We start from the raw sequence: 21,691 nt of genomic DNA, 5'->3' as shown, positions 1-21,691 counted from the left end.
AACGAAACCGTGATTGTTCGATACGCTTAGCAAGGCGAATGAACTGAGAAAGAGATTAATAGATAAGGCCGTCGATACGACCGAATAAAAATAATGGTGTAATGGTTGGAATACGAGAACGGTACGGATAATACGTGACTACAGACAAGAACAACAACTTTTTGAAGGCGCCGTTACTGAAGAACAGTGTACTTGGCCGATAACGTTTGCCGGCAAGACGGGAGTATTTCATTTACTTTGCAGACTAGTGTTTCTTCGGGGTAAGCTTGACTTGTGATTGGCCTTTGGGATCGGCCGATTACGACTGAGTTTGCGATTGATTTTAGTAATGACTGCGAAAGACCTTTTAATCATTTTTCCGCAGGCAGATCCCCTTTACCTGTATACATATTACTGTATATGACTGCAATGCGGACGGGATGTAGTCCGTGACTTGATTGCGTCGCCTTTATGTTGAATCCGACCGGAAGTAAACAACTGACGTACGGACGGATTTCCCGCTAGCACAATTGTGGAGTTTGAAAATCTGGTCGTTGGATTAAAACGACGACGACGAGAAAAAAAAATATCCTTATCAATCGGCTAAACGTAGAATGACGAACAAAAGGATCCGCCGAACGATTCGTTATAATAATAAATAGAAAACCGTTCGGTCGGTAAAATCGCAATATCCTTTAACGTGTACCACTGTTTGATCTGAATATATAACCATCAGCCACCAGATATTATATTATAGTTTTAATATATGGAATAAAATGAAAATTATAAGAAAAAAACGAGCAATTCACATTACATTCGTTGCAGGTTTTTATTATTCTACCACTGACTATATTACATAATATTAATGATTTATAATTTACTCATTACGACATGGGCTACAGTTTTTAGAGATAGTATAACGCTCTACATAAATACTTAGAATTTACTTAAAAAAAAAAAATCACAAAAATGTTCACAATTGAAATCGCAAAAGCTTTTTCCGAAAATTTTTTTTTTATTTACAATTTTTTGACGTACCCATGTCTCTTAAGACAAACAGTTGATTAAATCTTTATACAAGCTAAAATAACTTTTTGACAAAAAAAAAAAAAAATATGAAAATATTACTGTATCTACCTGTGTAAGCGTTAAACGTAAAAAGGGTGTTGTTTTTATTACGGTCTAATTTCCTTTACGTTTGTCGTTTTTTTTCATTTTATATTAAATATTATATTAAATACATACACGTTTGTTTCATTTGTCGCAGTTAGTACGTTTTTTTGAGGGTATTCAGTTTCTACGAAAAACGGTTCGTGAGTTGCGGCAGTTAAACCTATTGCCTATTGGGTAACTGAACCGAAATGAATAATCATAAATCACGCGCATAAATTCGAGCCGTGCACAACCGAGAAGAACAGTCGCAATCGATATAACGGCAAGGCGAATAATGTGTCATCGTGTTCTTGGCTTTGCCATCGCTAGGATTATACAAAATGTGCAGTCCGCGGGATATCCAATAACCCGTCTTGATTTACGGAATGATTTCTTAGCACAATATCGCACAAAGACCCGTATTACTTGCGAAGCCACTTGTGTAGCTTATATAATAACGACGGGCAGTGACGGACGTTTTATATATATTTTTTTTTAAAATAATAATACGCGTGTATGTGACCCGGAAAGATGATTTTTTTATTCGTATTATCATTTACGGTTGTTATGAAGAAACAAATTAAAAAAAAAAAAACACCCTGGCAACGGCCGATTTAATGAACTTATATATTCAAAAAGACTCGTTCGAGTGGGCCACGTCGAAATAACTGACAAAAGAAAAATTCCCTCGACTTCTACACGAGTGGGCACTTGAAGGTTTATGTCTTTGGGCAATGCGAGTGGATTTCTCTCTTTTCCCCTCGTCCGTGCTATTCCCTAATACTTAAGGTGGAATTTCAGGTTTTTTTTACATACACCGTTACTATATACCGCTTTAACCACCACCGGTGGAATTTCTTTTTAAGCAAGTCGAGTTCCGGCCTACTTCATGTGGCAGCGCATAGAGAAGTGGTATAGTTATAGCAGCGAACTTAAAATAAAAAATAAAAGCGTCGGAGAGTACTCGACCTGTGGCTATGGCAACACCCTCAACTCTCTAAAAAACATGACGGCGTGTGTATTGCATCGCTCACTCGACTGTTCTACGAGACTCAGACACTATATGAGTTTGTGTGTGTGTGTGTGTGTGAAAGGGTGGGAGAGTAACAGAGGCAAAGTTGTCGACTCGGCAGTATATTGTTTAAGTGTGCATGTTTAGTTATGCACGCCAGTTACAAAGGCCGGTGAGTATAGTCGGACAAAAAGCTTAGCGTCTGGTATACATTTTACGATATACACGTACAATGAATATGTTTTTTTTTTACATTGCCGCTTTTACAGGGTCCAGATTCATTATCCTGATCCGAGCAGCACATGCGCCTACTGTGCTGTTAAGTTTAGTACAGTGTAAGCGGCATGTACAAAAAACGGGGAATCTTCTAATCTGTAGTGTTGTGCTGTGTACATATAGTACATTATAATACAGCTTCTTGTCTTTGCGGATATCACGTTCCTTGACGTCACTATAAAGAGTGTCATAGAGGTTCCTTGGATTATAAAGCTTTATAGAAATGATGGTTATTTATTTGGATAACATTGAATTGAGTCCATCCTACTTTTAGTTATTTGAATTGAGTCCCGTTTCTTATCTTAATATGTTTGAATTGATTACGTAGATAAGATCGTAAGCATAGTCTCCTTTGCTATTATTAAGAGGGAATTTGAACGGACTTTATTGAATTGAGTCCCAAATAAACAATGAAGTTGGACAGTTTCCCCCCAAAAATTTGGTGTGATTTTTCAGCAAGCACGAATCGGACAACTAACAGTTGTGAAAGTTTTCATGCAAAATTAAATGCATTGTTTCACTCAGGACATCCGAATATTTGTATTCTTGTTGTCACTCTTCTAGGCATACAGTCAGATATATACCTATATTAAATTACGAAGCAATGCAACAACAAAAACATGTAAAAAAACATTGGAAAAAGAACAATTTTTACGGGAGCAGATTATCAAATATCAAAATAAAAAAATTAGCAGATTTTACTACTTAAAATCTGTTTCATTTAAATTTTTACCAGCAACTTTTTAAACTCAGACATTATTTTAATTATTTTTAAAAATTATTAAAATTGTAAGTTTTTTTTGACCATTTATAAACAAGCAAAGCATTTGTAAGCAAGCACATACATTTTTGGGAGACTAATCAGCCAACCTCCACGTGGTGTCTCCTCGATAACGCTAATAGGCTGAAGGGACTCAACTCAAACAACCAAAAAAATATTTGTTGGACTCAATTCCGACAACCCACAAATATTCGTGGGACTCATTTCAATATTTGGGACTCAATTCAATATCACCGATTTATTTGTATAAAGCAAGCCGTAGCTTTTGTGATAGTGGTTATTATTGATAATCCGTACCTTCGTTATTATCATCTCTTGCTATTAAAAATTGTATTGTACGAAATTAACCGCAATGTATAATGTTTCTCGAGTTATCTTGCACAAAGTATAATCAACATACATTTAATTTTTTTTCTACCGCTACCGCTCTTAAGTATAATTAAAACGGCGATAATGGCATTTGAATGCGCTCTGCTTTTCAGAGCAGATTAAACAGACGTTCAGAAGCATTAAAATCAAAACGTTTGGTGTATTACAACAGTAATTATCCAGCGTGGTAATAATAATAACACACTTTGTATCATGTTATTTATCGTAACCTTTTTAACGACTTGTGTTTGTTTGAACGCATAATTCAGAATTATTAGAATATATTTTTAATGTAGCTTAGCAATCTAGACTGGTAAACCGCAGGACTTTCTAAGTAATTAGCAGTGACGCTTTCGGGATATATTTTCTGGTGTAATTAAGACTTTCAAATAGTGTAGATGTTATAATATTATGCATAGTAGAGCTGGACAGTTTTCAATAAAGAAAGATAATTTGAAAATGGGTTATAACCTCCTAACGACATAAGGTCCAATGTAGTTTCATTTTTTGTTTGAGTGATAAAAAAACATTATAATTTATTATTATTATCCGACCAGTTTTGGGACCAAAGGTATTTTAATCAATTGTGGACGCACCGACTAGCATAGATATACGTTTATCTACGACTACTGTTGCGGTGAGGGAGAACAGGACCCGACGAGGTCTAGAATAATTTGGCGGGACGAGTGGTTACCCGAGATATGACCCAAGGATGTGTGGTAACTGTTTCGGGAAACTGATGGAGATGAGTTGGTTGTATAGGTACCTTACACGCTCCGAGCGCTACGATAATAATTCAAAATGAAATATGGCCTTAAAGCATTTTATACTGTGGATCGGTTTAAGGTCCGTGCGTTGGTTTTCAGTGTGTATGTAGGTATGCTGTTAGGAAATGTAGAGGGCACCCCGGAGTATATGATATGTAGGGTTTTTAATATACCTAGGTATCTAATAGTAGCAAAGTACGGGACACTTTTCCCTTTACACAGCCATATAATATATTGTATTTAGGGATTTAACTGTCACCACCGTCATCGCCGCCGCCGCTACCGTTTTTGTGAGTATTTTATTTTATTTTCCTTCTCTTTTTCGTCTCCTTGTTTTCAGATACACGCAAAATGTTTAAGATAACATTTTGATTGAAATAAACTATGTATGTCTGCTCATCAATAAAATAGCACACACATACATTAATGTAAATAACCAATAGGCAATAACGTATTAATGTAAAACCTACTTTAGAGATTTAACTTAGCTATATATATATATATATATATATATATATATTACTTTCTGGTTCCATTATTAAATCCTATAAGTCTCCTACAGTTAAAATATCGTGAATGAAATATTGTTATACCACGTGAAACATTTGTAATTACGGTTAGGCTTCGATAATAAATATCATCGTTATTATACCTGTTTGTAAAAGTTTGGGCTTACCGCCGTTGTTCGAACTTATTGAAACTAATTGAACGACGCGCGTGGTCCAGACACTCGCCATGTTAGAGTATAATTAATTAAAACCACGGCAAAGTTACCTAAAGTCGTTCGTTCATACAACCGTGTGCGTCGTCTCGGTAAGTAAAATAGCCGATTTTGTTGCCAACGTGTGTATTGTGTAAGTTACATACGGTTTGTTACGTTTTATAAGTGCATGTACATATGCGATTTGGCAATTTGTGATATACTTTAACTAGTGTTAAATAAGTCTAAAAAAATCTATATATTCTATCTTTTAAATTATTATAATATTTGCAACAATTACAATAATTATACATTTGGACAATGGACAAGTCTAGCATAGTTGATACTATTCCATAGTTCGATAATAATATTCTTGTACATATTTAATACCGATTTATATGAATACATAATATTATATCATAAAGTTCAGTTCGGTTGAAGTACGTTAAATTTAGCAAGTGAACGATGCACCTAAACTTGACGAAAAATAACAATCAATTTTAATAAACAGTATATATCAACCATTATACATACAGGGTGATTCATTTTGGGTAAGACACTCATTTTTTCAGAAGATATTTATATTTTGAACAACATTTTTTCCCAAGATTTTTTGGTACACATTGTGCTACATTTTTCAATATTTTGAAAATTTTTATCACCAATCCTTATAAGCCAAAAAGAGGAATTTTACAACCCTTTATACATTTGAAAAAACTTCCGTCAATACGATAAAATAAATTATTATTTTGATATAAATTGTATTAAATTGATAAACAAACAAATGTTTAATACATTTGATACGATATATTTTTCGATTGCCGCGTAAAATCTTTTTTTTATAACAACGATGCATTATTATAAAGATAAAACATTTATGAGGTCGATGGCAATAAAATTATTTATCAAATTAGTCTACATTTTCATTGAATATAACGTTGTGTTTTGTTCTGTACATATAGTATTATGTATTGTATACATAATATATATACAATAAATTTAAATTAAAAATTACATACTACATAATTCTAAATAATTGTATTGTTATTTTTTAATATTGATATGTTATCGCGCTGACCGATAAACGACGGTCTATTTGCACATTTTAAATATTCGGACAGACCTAAAGTATACATATTATTATAGTATTAAACGATAAGCGGCAATTATTGCTCTCGTTAATACAATTATATTGTAGTCGTCCGAGTATGTATTGTAATATTATTCTGACGATGTCAAACCCGACACTGCTCTAACCTCGTTTGCCGCCCCGGCGAGTCGTCAACGTCCTGTTTTCGGGTCCGCTAACAAATGGCGGTAATTTCGACCGTTGCTCACAATAGAACCAACGGCGACACACATATACACAATAAATGCGCAGGGGAAGAGAAACGGTCCTATGTAGGGTGAAAGTTTGCGTGGCGGGGTAGTAGGTAGTTCGGTGCCAATTTCTGGGGAACGGACGGCGAATTCAATTTCGGCAGAATTGTTATTATTCGTTTAACGCGGCGATAAATCGAACGGCGGCGGCGGTAACCCGGTGAAAATCGACGTTAACCGAGCATCGCACGTCGATTCCCTAAAACCGTTTCTCTTTTATATATTTTTCATTAAAAAAAAAAAAAAACCCTCCGACCCAAGTGAATAACTATTAAATATTCTGTTGGCATTCGTGCATCGGAGCGTGTACAAGCTAGAGAGAGCGAGAGAGAGAGAGAGAGATGCGACTAAAAAAGTTAAATTTGCCGGGTAATACTTCATTATGAAACTTTGTTAAAAAAAACACAGCGTTTTGTTGCGCGTAAAGTTCATGGCGTGCGACCATATTCAAACTGCGCTCACGTAGGTTTCGGTTTTTAATTTTTTTAACGCCACTCCGAAATCAGCTGTCGGCGATGAGAATATTCATTACTTCGACGGTGGTTCGCTTCTGCGTTTTTATTTCTCGACGGGACTTTTACAAGACAAGAATCCGAATGCTTGCGCGGTCGTGATAAGACGATGATTTGTGACGACGAACCTAACAGCAGACGTAGACCCTACTAGTAGTAACGCAACGCGGGTTTGCGGATAAAAGGATCTAACGGAAAACCAAAGTTAATGAACCGCTCCGCTGGGCTAAGGACGAACACGAGCCGCCCCATCGTCACCTCTATTGTAAGGCAGAGCACATAGGCAATTTAGAGGCACGCCTGCATGGAATACTATTACGGTCAGGGGCCAACGGTAAATGCCAAGCCACGCCGGATCAAACGCACACACGGTATGCTGGCGTCATACCAGTACCGTTTATTTATGTTCAATGCAAAGAGATAAATATTTAGAAAAATACTAACAAAATAAGCAAGTCAAACTCTCCAAACGTATAATTCCCTAATTTTATATGTTCCCTGCTACGAAACGACTAGGATATGGGGTATCTCTCATCCCAAGTAGATTTTGCTTTTTTCGAAATTTTGGAGTATTACTCTAAAACGACAGTGTCCTACTAAGCCTTCTTCACTGGGTTATGAATCAATCAAAATAGTGTTTCGATATAATATCCAAGTGAAAAATGCCATACAGTTCTAGTCATGACATTTAAAGTTCCAAAAAACGAGTATTGTGATGCGTCCGTTGACTCCACGTTGGTGATTGAATTTTAGTTGATTCTTATGTCTCATTGGTATTATAAAGGTTGGCGGCAAAACATGATAACTCAAATAGAGTATGAATATGAATATGTGTCGAGTGTGTAATTTCATTAAGTGTTTTCAATTTTTTCACCGTATCTGGAAAATATAACTTTTAGAGTTATCATTTTAGAAAATAAATTTTCAGCGAAATCGTTTCAGAAAATAAAGACATAGAAAAAGATCAAATTTAAGTACCGCTATATATTATTATACTCTTTAGCAGAACATATATCTGCAACCAACTCGAAGCGTGAACTGACTCGAATGTTCTCTTCTCTGTATCCGTATTATTAGTATATCATGAAAATAAAATACTAAATACCATAAAGTAATATATTTAACTGTTGATTGGATTTTTTCTTTTTGAGAAATCTCGTTTATAAAGAAAAAACTTTGTTAACTAGAAAAAAATTAAATGTAGCACTGTAGAGTCGAAAACATAGTGGGAATGAACCATATTGGCATTGGAGGGTCACATGTAAGTAGTTTTAAAGCTGAGAATGAGAACGGGTAGAACTGTTAGGCACAACTAATGACATAGGTTAGTTTTTTTTTTTTAATAAGTTAATCAATTGTAAAGGGTGGTTCTTTTATGCCCGTCGAGGGCTCAGATTAGGGTTAGCCGGGAGGGTGAAAACTATACTCAAGTTTTCCGAGAGTCCCGCTCTTTTCCCAAAGTCATCTGAAAAGTTCTCGGTATCGCTAAGAGAATTACAGCAATTAATAATAAATACGTTATTAGCAGATCAGTTTTAGATAGGTGCCGATAACAATGATGTTAGTCGAGAGTTCTCTTAGCCATTAACGCGTTAATCAATTATTTCCATAAAGCTGTAATAATTTACATAACCCATTGTCAATCGAGATAGGATTGTTCTCCTTACAAATTACTAGAAACACATACAGTTCCCGTCTTCATTTCGGAAATAAAATGATATATCTTAACTAAAATACTATGATATACTTTTTCCTATAACTTATCAAAAGTAAGACGTTGTAATTATTATTAAAAAAAATCCTAGAACAATAAATAAGTAAAAAACTTGAATGTGCAAGCTTAAGAAAAAGAGTTCTTTTTCATGAAATTGTCAAAAAATAATTTTTCACGACTTAAATAAATATAATATTTTTAATGAAAAAGTACATTTTCTTTAATTGCATAAATCAAAGACGTGTTTGAGTTTCTCTGACATTTCTTAACAGAATGTTTAGTAATTGTTTCTTTTAAAAAAATTCCTGGAAATGTTTGCGTTAGATTCCAAGTAACCAATTGCGATTAATTTTTTTACGATGGTTTAGTTTAAGAAAATAAAAATGTTTTATTAAAAGGGTTTGTTTAAAAATTAAAAATAAATACCTAACTGATATGGAATTAAATGTTAAGGCCTGGTTACACAATACGAGTTACTGACATGCCAGTGGACAGCTACTGCACTTGTGTACTTGCATGCCAGTAAAAACAAATAATTTTGTAGTAACTCGGATGCGACGTACTGACCGACTGGCATTTGACAGGAACTCATATGATGCGATCACACGGTGCGAGTAGCTGCACTGCAGTAGCTGACTAGGCCAGCTCGAATGTTAGTTCGCACTGTGTAACCTGGCTTTTACATATCATACACAGGACGCAGTTACAATATACTTGATTTTTTAAGAAGTTTCACGATTTCGAGATGGTTACGTGTTATACCCTCCGCTGCTACATGTATGCGAAGCGATCGTCTTCATGGTCATAGTTTATATATGTCTATGCGTGTTCTACCTCCACTATTCTTTTCTGCTGTCGCCAGTTTGTTTGTTGTTCATCGCCGATAGTTCTACCGCTGACGTTGGCTGTCTCCTGTCCCGCCTTCCCCCTATGTGGAATCTCTTCTTCCCCCTTGATAGCTTTTTAAGAACATTTTGACAATATTTTCCACTGAGATGTCACAGACTAAAGACAGATTTAGTTTATATACCGAATGTGACGGCTACATGCTATTGTAAACATTTGGGATCCTGCGAAAACAGTACATTTTTTTAAGCCGTTACAAATAATCTTTTCGTTTTCCTCGTATGAAAATACTATTAGTGTAAGCCAATATTAACTTTTACGCTGGTACTGTGTCCATAACACGCGAGTATACGTTAGTAGTGCGCGTGCGTGTAATTTTTGTATAGTAATTATATGATAATTTTAATCAATTGCAAATACGTAGTTATATATTCAAAAATTATATGTTATAATGTATAAGTTATCAAGTTATTAAGAAAAACTCCTTTACAAAAAATAAATAACATATTTATACTTTGTTTTACACATTTATATTTTATTACGAGGCGCGGGTATTAAAACGTAAAATAATTGTTTTGTATAGTACTATGTAATCGGTCATCTTACATTTTCATACACACAGTTCCGTTTGACGACAAGAATATATATTTATAAAAATGAGATAGTAATAATATCATAATAAAAACCTAAAACTTTCATGGAGAAATATAATTAAATTTTTTTCCATGAGAAAATGCCTAATAATCTTTACATTACTTTTTTAAGTGAATGGATTATGCAATTTTTATACAATATGTATTATTTGAGCTATTTGTGATAATATTTACATTCAATCGTTACTGAAAGCTTGGAATTTGGATTGATCGATGACGTGAACCGTTCTGCCTATAACTTTGTGGTAATGACATGTCGATGAATCCACCGCGTTTTGTACCGGACGACTTTGTGCGCCGTAATACCCTATACTGTCTTGACTCACGTGCGTGCATGCATGCATGTGTATGCAGTGGTGGCGTCTGTACATATACATCAAATTAGAACCGCTTCCTTCATCGCTGTATGCCGGTACCCCGGAGAATCGTTTATCAAGCAATTAAGAAGTGAATACGTCGGTAGAGGCACGGGTTATCCTAATGGAAGAGCTCATGCGATGAACAGGTCCGGGGGAAAGAGTCGAGCCAGAAGCCAGCAGCTTCGCGTTCGGGGTGATTTATTATTCCGCTAATGATTGCGTAACAAACTAGACAAACGCGAGCGTTTTAATCGTAGGCTTTTGCCGCGCGTGTCCCTCTTTCTCTCTCCCATAGTTGCAAAAGCAACCTTTCTCGCCTTTTCGCTCCTCACAACTTTTCCCTTCTCCATCACCGCCAACGGAACTCTCGAAATCATTACACATACATTCCGCTCTGCCTACCGTTACCGCAAGATCACGGTAATTATAAATTAATAATTCTAAAAACCGCCGGACCGATAAATTGCTCTGATAACATTGGCTTGCACTTGTACCGCCACCTCCGTCAACACTACAGGGTACACGCCATGAGGCGGAGAAACACAAGGTTTTAACTCATTGGCCGCGTACAAATCCCAAGAGATGCCATTAAACCGCACTATAATAGGGTATACATTCGAGGGAAAAAATGATTATTTTCAACACACGCATTATAGTATTATGTGCCCTAATGAACACCGTTTTATCATTATTATTATTTGTAAACCACTTTCGGTCTCGCCAGTATATTGTATTATTGAGGACACGCAACGGATGAATAATAATTAATTGAATTTAAAAGTCGAATAAATAAAATGTCCGCCGCCGGGTTGACACCGTAATGGGAGTTTTCCTAACACGTGGGAACGTTCACACGAATATTTATCTATAACATGGTCGGTGCACGTTGTTGTTTTTTAGGTCTGTTATATTAATATTTGCATTATTTAAATATTTTATGATATCAACTGATTCACGTGAACATACTATATTTAGTATTTTTGAAAAAAGTTTATGGGCTTATTTACCATTATAATAATTCTTTTTTTATTCCGTCAACACGGTATTATGAACTACTGTCAACATGGCACAAAACACATGAAACGAACTGGTCGGCAAGAAAGAGAACAACTTTAATTTAACATAAAATGTAGACTGCTGACATCGTACGAAGTTGCCTTTCGTCACAATACAATTTTTCTGACGTCGTAACAAAATGAGTTACCGTGTTTCTTGCTGTAATTTTACAATTTTTATTAAGGTAATACTATTAATTTAATGTGAATTAATGTAATGCGATTAGCATTTGGGAGGAGTACATTATATTATATATTTTTTTTATTTCTGCATAAGATTTCATCCAATTAAAGAATCGAGTAATTGCAGTAATTAATTTTCATTAATCTAATGTACATTAAAAACGTATTTATATATTATACTTTTTAGTACCTGTTAACTTAATTGGTATCCGATAAATGTCAATTAACGACTGCATATAAATGTGGTTAAATTAACTTTTTTTTCGAGATTAAAAACTAGTACACCAAAACGTTGATGTGTATTAATTGCATTATAATTAACTACTGCATACAATATTAACTAATGCGTTTACATACAGTTACACTCACTTAATGCGAATTCATTTATAATCCGGTATTATTTTGCGTAAGCCCGATTTTAATGAACATTAGCCTGGTGTGAATTAAATGTTTATTTCAATTCCTCAATCAAGTGAAATCTTACATCCAGCATGAATTAAGCGTACATGTATATTAATTGTTTAATCAATGTTCGGTGAATAAAAGTTGATCATAAACCCAAATGCCCTATTTAATAAGCGCTGAGTTTTATGTTCATTTACTTAATGCAAATTAAACGTAACAATTATAAAATACGCCAGCTAAAACCGATGATTTAACCAAATTTAAATTTAACAGTTGTTAGCCGCAGCCTATGGATTATTTATTTTATTTACCCAAGCGCAATAATTGTTTCATATTTTTCGATTTTATTATAGCTGTATATCAACTATATTTTTATTCGCCAACCTAATAACCAGCAACTGTAAAAACTCAGTATGAATTACTGAGGGCAATATGTGTTATGGAATATAATAATTATTATTATAGTTAATTTTTGGATGTAATGCCGAATTGGATTATACGCAAAGTATTATTATGGACATACTGAATTAATTTTACCGGTTTCGAATGACAATTGCCGTAGCAGCAAAATGACTAAACCGAATTATTGAAGGGGGGGGGGGTGGAACGTTTGCTTCCCTTCATGAAAATTCAACGTTATATGCCAATTTACCGGGGTACGCGAGACCATTCCCACGAGGGCAAATGGCGCTATTATTTAGGTGATATTTTCACCTAGATAATTGCCAGCACTACACATTCGGACATAAAAGCTCCTCCCTGCCCGCACACAACTCCGGCCGGAATCGCCACCGACGCTCTGTACGCCGGTTTGGAAAGGTTAAAAGGTTTTTTTTTTTTGCTCCCGTGCATTATCGGTTTAAATATTATGTCTTCAATGCGTTTTACAGTAACGATACACATTCACATGCTCCCGTCCTCCCCGCTTGGTTCTCGTTCGCTTTTATTATACTCGAGACAGTTTTTCTCCCCGGCACCCGCTCCTGTATTCCCGCATCCGGATTGCCCCCCCCCACCGTCTCACGATACCCCCGTTTTATTTTAAACGTCAATTTCAACGGCTAAACCATAAATTAGAGAACGGAGAACAAAGGGTAAACCGGCCGGACCGAGCACAAAACCTTTTACCTACGGGGGCGGCGGGGGTTTTGAAAAGCGATGCGTTGAACCCGGTCAAGTAGACTGTGGAACACTAGGGCAGCAAACGGCCGAGGCAAATTGATCAGCGTCTCCGCGGGGTTCCCATGTAAAGTTTTACTTTTGCCAAAAGTTAGACGTCTAAAAAGTGTTTCAAACATCGGCCGCCGTCGTCTGGGTGACAAATGACACCAAACTGGACCCAAAGGAAAACGGCTACTGTTTTTTTTCAATCTCACCACCATGGAGCTGCAACGACTATTACATTGCATACCCGTTATTCGACCCGATCCCAGGCCATAACTCCCGCTATGCCCGTGACCGACCAAACTTCAACTCACAGAAACGAGTAAAACGTTTTCACTGCAGTGGACGTATGAATAAACTGTCTGTTCTTTTTTTGACCTCACTATGCAAGGCCCACGGGCGATTCGCGTACAACGTATACGATTATGTATATATTTTTGTACGTTAAAAAATGATTACAAAATTATATTTCTATACACCAAATCGTTCGTCGCGTATAAAAAGAAAAATTTAAACACGAGTTCCGGTCTTTAACGATTTTTCAACATGCAGAATTGGTCCGTGATTTATCCAGGCAACAATATTCCTTAGGCGTAGTTGATATATACATATATAATTTTTTTTGTCCTCAGTCCGCTCACGCGTTATCTCTTGTGTTCTTTTTCTCCTAGTGCCGGTCCGGATTCGCATGTTTTATGTATATATATGAAAGGGACGAAATTCATCCTGATCTTATTAGCATAACTAAAATTCCTTTGGTGGTTGTCGTCACCGCCGTCATCCGTCTACGTCATCTGGTCTCCCGACCCTTAAGCACACACACTCAAAATCAGCCACCCACGCAAGTCGCGCCGGCACGACACCGTGGACACGCTTTTATTTGCACAAACATATTATTATAGAATTATTATTATTATTATACAGCCGGAGAAGACGGTGCGGGTGGGTAATTTACATTGTAAGAGAGCAAATATTATTTTATGTCAGTGTACGGTGTACATAATGTTCTTCGGGGAATAATATAAATCGGCCAAGCTCGGAGCGCGGAGAAAATATTATACGTCACCATAGCGTGAAGGCGCAAAGCAGATGCGGGTCGGCAACGGAGGCAAAGAAAGCCCCAGAAAACCCGTTACCAAACGTGGCTGTCAAGTCTGATGTCGTTTTATTATGATGATATTAGGCTGCAGTATGTTTATATTATTATTATATGCAGTGGACAATACGAAGCGAGCAGACGTTGGAAACGCGACAAAGCGTACACTTTTTATGTAAATATATTTTATTTAAAATAATGCGCATAATTTTGTATTGTCGACGTCTCGCGGCCCGTTTTATTTATCAGACGCATTATTCATCTGGAACACTAGCGCCCTGTTCAAATATCGTATCTAATATATTATAATGGGCTATTGTAATAAAATATAAAATATTATATTGTTCTGGAATCGCAAGTGTGAGAAAGCGTTGTAAGACCTACCCTGAGAACGGATGATACAAATACATTTTATTGAGTACACGAAAGTCATACTATTGAGATAATTTGTATTTACCCGGGAAGATACAAACGCATGTTTATCTTTCATACTTTGTGTTACCGAGAATTTATTTTAACAACTAAACAATAAAAGTTCAACAAATTTTACTAAAACAAATTATTTATGAAGCCTACAATTAAAAACTGCTATATGAATAAAACTTGAATTACTTTTTTTCGAAAAAAATAGCCGGCTCTACTTGTCTTAGAGATCATTCCACCATAAATGGGATACATAAATATAGTTGGGTATCATCCATCAATTGTTTTCATATTATTTGTAAATATAGTTAACATAGCATAACGAGTTGTGTACAGTAGATCTAACATCCAATTTGATATCAATAAAAAATATATATATTTATAATATAGTATGCGACTAACAAAAGCTTCACGCTTCCGTAGTCTGTAAATATTATCAGAGATAATTTTTGTTTTGAAATGTTTACGAGCCGTAATGATGTTGACTTCCCACCGTCTACTTGATATTCTACCTACTACACTATCAACAAATATCGAATCAAATAAAAAGAAAAACAACTCAACTTTTGACGTGGCATCAAGTAGCTTTCATAATATCAATTGAGTACAATGACGTTAAAAATAAGATAAAATAAACCCACTTTATATTAGTATTCGTAAATTCATGGACGTATAAACTTAAAGTCAAATAGTAAAACTATACCTATGGGCTATGTGTATATAAAAAAACAGATATTTTGAAAACTTTTTATTTTAGAAGCTTCCATTTGTTGGATTTCAAATTTTTATTTTTTTTGTTAAAAAAAAAAACCCAACAGATTTTATTATAATTGAAATTATGTACAAACAACAAAAATTATTTGGCATTTTTACTTAGGTTAAAATGTTTAGTATATTTTAATTTCAAGCTATATTAAAGCAATTCAAATAGAAAATTGTATTACGAAATAAATACAAAAATTAGGGATTGGGCCACAACTCGCCAACACCGGTTTTATTATACATTGTGGATTACAATTTGGCCTTCAATTATTACAACCCAGCATGCATTTTTAATATTATGTTAATTTAACTAAATAATAAGGGCCAGAAATCACTAGCTGCTCACGGTCTTGATACATAGAAAAAAATCACATAAATAGTATGAATATTTAAATACTCCGATATCTACGTAAAGTTCAGTACAATATAATACATGTATATAAACTATATAATATTATATTCGATCGAGGGTTGTTTAAACTTCATGACAAGAGCATTTCCGTTATTTACTATTAATAGATTATTATGTCGTTGAACATTTCCTTGGAGGCAAATGTATTCGGGAACATGTAAATGAAAGCGGATATTGATTTTCTACGCTCACATACAGCTACCATTTATCTGGATATGTGTATATATAACACATATAACACACAAATATATAAACATACATGTTGAGTATGAGAGAGGAGAATGGGACTTTTAATTCAATAACCGACAAAATACTGCTCGGCTCGGAACAATCGTCGTTGTTCGGACGCGCCATCTGTAAATCAATGCTCAAGCGATAATAATAATAACAACAACAACAACTACTACTACTACTGATTATAATGGATCGGCTTAAAACGAAAGTTTTATGTATCGAAGGGTGAAAGGGACGGAAATTAAATTTCCAAACCGAATTCACCCTTACATAATATATATATATATATATATATATTTATGCTCTCCGAAACAACAATGTAGATTTATTGTTTATAATATACATAAATAAATATACGTATACAAGGACCGGCAATATTTCGGCGATTTCGGGGGTCGAGATAACGGCCGAGTGTGCCTTATTAATGTTATTACACACATAACATGTACTTATATGTTGAAATGTTATTGTTTGTCTGTAGTAGTTGTACAAGTATACCGGAGACGTATAAATATCGATTTGCTACCATTTTTTAGACGGACCGAGGAAGAGCAAGCAGTCAAGCAGGCGACCGTCGATGACGAGACAAGTCAATATATCAAAGACAACGTATGAGATAAATTATTTTTAAATATTATTCAGTTTACACTATACATATACACGGTTATACAGCATTCAGATTACGGGGCATATAGAAAAGCGGGAAATTTAAAAATGATAAAGTCTAGCAATTTGTATAATTTCTTGTTTTAATGGTCAACTCAATTTTTGGATTTTTGAATGACACGATGCTACACAATAGTTACAAGAAATAAAAACCTAGATAGTTTATTTTACTATCATATAATATCGAATAACAACAACCGTTTATTACGGCATTGAACGATCCAAATTACAGTCACGATAGCATGTCATTAGAACATTTGCATTTTTAAAAGATTCAACAAATCATTTGGGTTATGTTTTGGATAGAAGGGGGAAGGTATTAGAGTTAACGAGTTTCAAACTCACCACCCCATATTCGTCACGGCAATGCATTCATATATCCATGTTAGCTTCTGTATATTCTGTCATGAATTATACTGAAATCTTCTATTCTCAACTAATATCTTTTTATTTATGTTAATTAAGTATTTTTTCTTTTTTACACACTACTGAAATATATTATTTTAAAACTTAATTATATTATACCGACTCTCACTTTTCGTGAACTATTATCTATCTATTTTATTTTAACGTACAATTTTGCCTACCATATACCACAGTTTTGCGAGGGTAAAGTTTTACAAGTATAGTTTGTGAGTTATATATTATTTTTTTTATTTTACTTAAGCATAGAGCTATAATATTTTAAATGGAATGCATATAATTGTCATCATCGACATAAACATTGATATACAATAACAAGCTTTGCAATGTTAACGCGAAAGTTTTTATTAGATTAGATTAAGCTTTCTAATTAGCTAAGCCTTTACTCCCTCATAATTGCAGCGTTCAACAGGGAAATAAAATGCTTACCGTAGCAGTTGTTTAAATTGATGGTATATATTTACTTTAAAACTATACGCACAGCGGAACAGAGAACGTACAACAAGCATAAACCAAAGCTCGAGCCTCGAAAATTAACAAAAATAAAGCAAACGCCGACGGCATGAACCGATAATATTTGCTCTGAAAACAACAATAATGAACGCAATAATACTATAATATAAGAGTTACTAGGTCGATAATCGTACAACTAACTTATCTGTTAATTTATTTTGTTTTCTATAATCAATGAGCAAAACAACACTGAACAATAACGCCTCAAAGTACTGTATTTTTTAATTTCAACAATTCGCATTATTTCGGTTTTCTGGTTTTACTTTTTTCCATATTATGTATTGACTCCGGCAATTTACATACAGTTTTTTCCCCGAACAAAATGTATGTTTACTGTCTCTCGGGAGCAGAGTATAATATTTGGTTTTTGAACTTGGTTAATTTTACCGATTGACGAATCGCGATAGCTTCTATACTTATCCAGCCGTTATGATACACATCGTTGGATATCTCAACGTAAAATGATGCAGTCAAACACAGACACACCAAGCTAAATATATATACCCGGTGTGCGTTTTGATAGAAGTTATCTGAACGCAAAATACGGGTTATGGTTCGATATGATAATACCAGTCGTTGGCAAAAACCGTACGAAATGAATGTCTTTCAGACCGTAAAATGATAAAAAAAAGAAAAATAGAAAAACTGATGTTAATTTGGGTTTATCTAACCGATTTAAACTCAAAACACTTATATTATAGTTATCGTTCTTATAAAATGAAATAAAATGACAGTCGGCACAATAATGTTTATTTCTTATACGGAGTGGTCGAAATTAAGTTGAAACTTATAAAAACGTTTACTAACCAACTTAATGAGAGTTACTGAAAAAAATGTGAAGTAAGGAAATATATATATATTTACATGTAGTGTACATTTTTCCTAAGACCGCTGTGAGACTAACGACATAACAAAAGGTATGTTCATAGTGCTGACTTCAACGTAGGTTTTGAGAAGCAAATTTTTGAAGGACAAATGACTGCAAAATGGTAAGATAAAGTGCATATTGTTTAGTAATCCAACAAAAGAAAGGCGATGGGCCTTTGACATTAGGGTACGCTCGAAACATACACTCACAAGTATGTGATACTTAAAAAACCACTAACTCTCTTAGACTTCGAAAGGTTTATTGCCGATTTTAAAAACGCATTGTTATATATCTTGTATTATATGTGGATATTTTCGGAAAAATAACAAGGTGGTAAAGATGTAGTATCATAAAAGGATATATTCTGGCGCGTTTTAGAAGGAAATTTTTTTACCAACAATAGATAATTTGCAAAACATTGTAAACTTTACTAATAACCGCGAAGAAAGTATGTCCAGCTTCGTATCATAAATTAGTTTAAGGGTAAAAACTGAAAATATTTAGAATTTATGACCATGACAGACCATAATTTGCTTTAGATATAATATTTTATTTACCAGACTCTATGTACTCATATTTGGGCTCAGATCTATTGTAATATTCAAGTTAGTTTTCACCACTGGAAACTAAATTTCATGTTATTAATGAACAATGCTGTTGTAATAATTTCTTAATAAGCAGTTGACTCAATTAGAAAAAATCCTTGATATTATAATACAGTGTTATTGAAATAGATAAACACGGTGTGGTTTTCATAGTTGTTTAATCGAAAAGTTCCAACTTAGTTTCGTGTTGAACGTCATCCCGAGGCCTTAAGTAATTGTCCGCTCACTTTCTCATTCGAAAATTATAAAAATTTAATAACTTTTTAATGTATTTTGCTTAAGTATTTTTATTGCAACTAAAAAATAATCGTTCTAAACGCGATATTCGGCTTATGGCTTCGGTTGGTTCTTATTTTGCGAAAATATATATTATAACTCTAATCTATGCTATCATAATGTCAATTAGCTCTTTTGTAGTCAGTCAACCGCCACCGTGTAGTCGGTTTATGCAAAACGGCTGCGATTTTAATGACGTCTGTTTTAGATGGTCTTGACTATATTAACTATTAACGATCCCCAGTGAAGTTAAAACGTCTTCTCTGCCCTGCGGAGACTCTGCAGCAAAAACTCAACTGGCCATTTGGACGATGGGAGAGGTGACACGCCGGTCGTTATCTAAATCGCACTTTCGTCGTCTTCGCACTGTCCTAAAGACTTTTGTAAGTGACTTTTAAAACGGTTGTACACGACGGTTTTTCTTCCTTGGAGTTTCTCAGGAAAATGGCAAAGAAAAAAACCTAAATAAATGGATCGTGGAAAAAAAGACGTCAATTAGAAAAAACGACGAATTTGTATTTTAACTCTAGTATACCATCTTAAACAAACGACAGCCATTTACAACAACGTTATAGTTGGAACTTCTACAGCAGATGTTATCTATAACGACATAAGTTATATGACACAAGTCTATTCATTATTATTGTGCAATTTTATTGTTAAAAAATGTAATAAATTATTATTTTACCTACACGGAAGACGCCTTGGAGATAGCAATGGAATGTGATAAAATTATATGAATATTCAATTGTTAAAGCAGTTGTTTGTAAGTTAATTTAAAATTCAAAATTGCAATGATAAAGAATACAAAACAATACGATGACTATACAACATTTAATTTAAGAAAAGGCTTATTTAGAAACCAAAAAAGTTTCAAATAAGACTTTTTTTACAACAATTAACAACAATGTTTTCATATCTCATTGACTGATAACGTTGTTGCTGACTCATATCGTCGAGTATATAAGCAATTTTACGTTTTAAACAAAACAAGAGCAGGAAACTATGTTAAGCTTAGAAATTCGTACATAATGTTGATAATAAATAGCAAAGTTGGTGTTTCAGATGGAAGATAACCAAAAGGAAGTTAACGGATGTCTGAAGTCATGGTTGGAAGCAGAACAATATCAATTTTCGATTTGTAAAAGTCACTCGCAAATAATAAGTTTTTATTACAACGGTTTGGAAAAAAAAATAATATAGAAGCGGAAATATAGATAACAAATGTCATTTTTCTTAGTGGTCGGCCAGATTGTGACATTTGGACGAATGACGATATAGAGTGGAGGAGCGGACAAAAGTAAAGGTCGGTACAAAAGTTCACGTGAGCCTTACATGTGAGAGTGGAGGAGGAGGAGGAGGTTTTTTAATCAAACTGTCGGCGGTGGTAATCATCGGCCGTGTACAACGTCATGCGGTCATTGCCATCGTATAGGATAATCTTTTGTGCCGTTTTTCCTATACCACAACAGCCGGCTACATTACACTGTTGCAGTTTCAGAAAATATACCAAATAAATTACTCAGTCTCTCTTGTCCACTAGTTCTCCCCTAGTTTCACGCCGTACATGTACGTCTCTTTTAATTAATTGATCTCTGCGACCACGTTATAAGACATTTTTTTCTCTATCCTCTATTCGCCGCCCTTGCCGTCGCCACTTTGGCTTTTTCCCTTCCGTCCGTTATTCCCTATTGCTGTCTCGATCTTCTTATCTCCCTTCCAATACTACCGGCTCCAATTAGACTTATACGCCCACCTCCAACAACTATCGGATTATCAGTATGGCTGCAACCGAGTAATTTATAACAGATAACTCGGTTTTCAAAAGACCGCTTCACACAAACGGCCTTGAAATTAAGTTAAGTAGTAAGTTACAATACCTTAAGGAACAAATAAAATGGTAACAAATAATTTAATACTATTCTAAAAATAGTGTGTCCTAATTTAGCGATAATAGATATAACATTACGGAGTGCATTATCGACGAAAATCTGTCTTTTTCCTACAAGTGAAAGTGTGGGAGATTTCTTAATTGATTATGGTTTTGTTTTCTAAATTGAATTGTAACAAGAAATAAACTACATTTTTTTATTGTTTGATTATGCC

General features: G+C 34.5%; 1 protein-coding gene across 12 annotated transcripts in view; it reads right to left on the bottom strand.

Annotated features, from left to right (window-relative positions):
• Positions 1 to 21,691, bottom strand: part of LOC126839113 (RNA-binding protein Musashi homolog Rbp6-like) — a 269,406-nt gene that overhangs the window by 94,799 nt on the left and 152,916 nt on the right. The window lies entirely within an intron of this gene.

The sequence above is a fragment of the Adelges cooleyi genome, unplaced genomic scaffold (assembly GCF_023614345.1).
Source record: "Adelges cooleyi isolate 19-005CV unplaced genomic scaffold, UGA_ACOO_1.1 ACOO_flye_CR_arks_rails_tigmint_CR_PRNA_30, whole genome shotgun sequence".
Taxonomy (NCBI): Eukaryota; Metazoa; Arthropoda; class Insecta; order Hemiptera; family Adelgidae; genus Adelges; species Adelges cooleyi.
This window is presented reverse-complemented; position numbering and strand designations above follow the sequence as displayed.